The sequence below is a fragment of the Rhyacophila brunnea genome, unplaced genomic scaffold (genome assembly GCF_057557595.1).
Source record: "Rhyacophila brunnea isolate RB1 unplaced genomic scaffold, BYU_Rbru_1.0 scaffold_60, whole genome shotgun sequence".
Classification (NCBI taxonomy): domain Eukaryota; kingdom Metazoa; phylum Arthropoda; class Insecta; order Trichoptera; family Rhyacophilidae; genus Rhyacophila; species Rhyacophila brunnea.
Genome location: NW_028233277.1, coordinates 2,093,956 through 2,098,044, shown reverse-complemented (window position 1 = coordinate 2,098,044; position 4,089 = coordinate 2,093,956).

Sequence of the window (4,089 nt, the reverse complement as noted above, 5' to 3'; positions counted from 1 at the left end):
TTTCGTGAAAAAGAAAAGCAAACCAAAATCTTTTGTACGTTTTTTTTACTTTTTGCTAGATTTTGTTGCCTAAATAGCCGAATACTAAATTAATAATCTGTTTTTTTGTGGCAAAAAAATTTTATTAAACAAACTTGAACACACCAAGAACTATTTTCAAAGGGATATTATACTATTTTCATGGATTTTTCCCTATTTCAAGTCAACGAATAATCATATTTATAGTTTTTTTGCATAATAACGGATAACTTTACTGCTATAGTACAGTATGTAATATAATAAAATAAAATAGACTTTTGTGATTTGTTTGTACATTGAATGTCGTATATAACGTGATAATGGTGTATATGATTTTTTACTTATTGTGTTAATTCTTCTTTCACTAATAAAAACCGGAGATAATACATTTAATGTTCTATCAGACGTTATACGTTTTTTATAACTATTTTTTACCCGAATTGTATCTTTTTTTATCACCTCTTACTCATTTACTTGCATTTTGGTTTACATATCAATGCTAAAAACCGCAAAAACAGTGATTTTTTTGTCTTAGAATACAAATATAGATGCACAATACTTGTTATATTATGTCAACAAACATAGTTTTATATGTTTCTTGCCTTTTTTGTAAATTTGAAACTTTTATATGTTGATTTAGATCACTATTTTTTTTCATTATTTTAGCGGCTTTATTTTATATAATTATGTTTTATATCGTAAAATGAGAAGAAATATGTTTTGGCATATTGTTATATACATTCTGAACTTATTATATTTCGATTTAAGAAATTAAAAAATACTTTAAGGGTCCTATTAGTGTTTTTCTTTTTTTTTGTTTTGATAAATCAAATATATATAATAATGCATATAAGGTTTTATGTCAATTGATACTGGTTTACCATGAAAAATAGGTCTTATTTTATTTTTGTTAATTAAATCTTACAAGAAAAATTATTTTTGGATAGCTTCTTATATACGAAAAGATAGCCATATAATAGTTTGGCTATATGTTTTTAATGTGTTTATGTCGAGTATTATACGTTTTTAAACGTTATTTTTTCTTTTTTTTCTAATTCTATGCGTTTTTTTTGTCATTTTTATTGTCTAAAATACAACTTAATCAACATCTTTTACAACCATGTTATCCATCTAACTTTTATTAAGTATTTTATGGCAAAATAAAACTCTTTTTGTTCATTATTTCTGCGGAAAAAAATATAATAGTAGAGGTAAGTTTAAAACAAAGATCCAAGAAATAAAATATTTTTAGTAAATTGATCATAATACTTTTTAATAAAAGATAACATATAAAATTTGCATTTTGAGGCGCGTATAGTTGCACAAATAACCGTATAGGTGGTAATTAATAAGTCCTTTAGTTAAAGAAAAAAGATTGATATGGAGTATTAAATATTCAAAAACAACCTTTTGTCCTTTATTATACTTATATAAAGATTTTTTGCTGCATGTAAATACTCAGATTGGCATAAAAATGATGTTCAATTTGTCTGATAGCTATAGAAAAAGAATCAATTTCAATTAACTGTATCTATGATTATTTGTTTCTTATGTCTTTTTAAAGTATTTTATATTTTTTAGGATAGATATAGTTACAGGAGTATATAAATTTACTGTTTTTTGCTTAATAACGTCTGTTCTGAGAACCTATACTATACCATTATATATATTGCGATTTTTTGAATTATTTTAGTAGTTACTAGTGTATATATCAAGTTTGAAGACAATTTCTAAATACATTTAATGTTTTTATTTGCCATTATATTTTTTTCTCCTTCAAAACTTGTCCTATGTCCCGCTTAACAAACTCGTGCTAATGAAAAAAAATATATAAAATTAAGATCTCGTAAAAAATATGGCATAGTTTAATATTTTATATTTGCCTTTGTATTCTTTTATTCTGTAAATATGTATAAATATTAATAATAAGTTTAGTTTCTTTAAATTTATACAAGGAAACAATAAGAGAACAGCTGATTGTTGTTTATAACTTAGCTGCTAAAGATTTTCACAAAAGTTATAGCTAATCCATACTTTATATTTAATTTAACGCCAAATTTTTATTTTATTTATCGATAAAGCTTTTTTAAAACAAAATAATGCATTTACCATAACAAATTTTTTAAATCATACTGCTTTGATCATCTTATCTAAAGAAATTATGATTTCGTCCATTTTTTTTGCTTTTCTAATTTGGTATATGTTTGTTAAAATCCTGCCCCGACATGAATCTTCTCGGGATGCAGAATACCGAGAAGAAATCGGACAATCATTCCGCTGATTGTTATCGATAGGGTTAATGCGCCCATAAAAACTTTTCTGCTGCTTGGAGGATGGCATTGGCGGGAGATTAAGGTCCTCTCGCCAGGAAAATTTTAAAAAATGAACGAAAAGCTCTGGTGGAGAAAAAGAAGTTCGGCTGCGGCCAAGAATAGAAAAAAAAATCGGTTTTTTTAAAGTTACGCCGAAGGCCTTGCATTTTTTTTTTCGGAACTTTTTTTGGGAAATATTTAATAATAAATTGAAATTTAACCTATATATTTTTTTTCTTCTAATAATTTTATCATAATATATACTATGTTTCTTGTAATTTACGTCCTATTATATTTATTCTCTGATTATCCCCTTTTCATATATATCTAAATCGCTTCTTAATAATTTAATAAATATTTGTTATTTAATTTTTTATTTGTATTGTATGTATTTCTACATTATTATTAAATACATTTATAGCATTTCTAAACTTTTATAAAGAATTTTTGCTAAATTGCAATTCCTAATTGATTTAATTCATAGATAATAAGTTTGGCTTCTAAAAAATTATAATTTAATATTTTATTTGTATTATTGTTTAAAAGATATCTTTTAATAGATTGTTTTCTAATTGTAAATATTATATAAAGTTTGTAGATTTCAATAAAAGTTTTCATACGAAGTATCTTTATTTTACTAGATTCATAAAACAGTTTATTTTTTCTATAAAATATTAAATAAAAAATTGATTTTAATTTTATACGTAGGATTAATAGATGTTAGTTTTATAAAATTTTAAAAAAAAGATTTATTAATTTAATTCGCCATTAATTGTGTTTATTTATCTATAATAACAGAAAATAAATAATATGGTAGATTTCCATCTATGATATTTTTTTAGTATGTTTCGAAACACAAACATGTACATATTTCTGTTTGAATTATTATGTGTATTAAGGCATACATTTGTGACTAAAAATAAAATAAAAGGATAATTTAAAAATATTTTGGTTTGTATCGAAGGAAAGTGTCTAAACATATGTATATAAACATAAAATTATAGATTAAAGTGTTTTTGATTGTTATGAATATAATAAATATGTAGAAAAAATAAGTAAATTAAATGTAACATATATAATTTATTGGGATAAAATAATGAAATAAAAATAAAATCATTATATTTTATTAGATTTGAATTGATTCTAATGGAAATATTTAGAGGATAATTCACGCCAGTTTATATATTATATATTGTTGCTGTGTCTTTTCTGGCTATAATTTTTATATTCAATGAGGAAATAAGTGAATTAAATGAACGTTTAAATACTTTAGTTATCAATTTCTATTAAAATATAAAATACTGTTTTTAAATATTTATTTATTTTTGACCATACATTAAATAGTATTTAGAATAGTAATATGGAAAAACAATTTTTATATATGATTATCATAAACATCAGATATTCGATGTATTTTTATTTTCTTGTATTTTATCGCATAATTTTTTCCACCTTTTATACATTAATCGTGAGAATTTATTTAAAGCTATTAAATTTTTAAGATCTGAAATTTTATAAATGAGCTAGGTTCTTGTCTTGTTTATAATATAAATAAATGAATGTTTCTAGAGCAATTTTTTTATTCATATTTTTTGCTTTAATAGTATATTTTTACATATAAAAAACGATTTTTATGTAAAGCAAATGTTAGATTCTACATTATCATTCTTTACAATAATTTTTTTCAACTAAAATCACTTGAATTCTAATCATTATATCTATGTTAAATCGATATATATATTTTTTTTACTTAACTAAA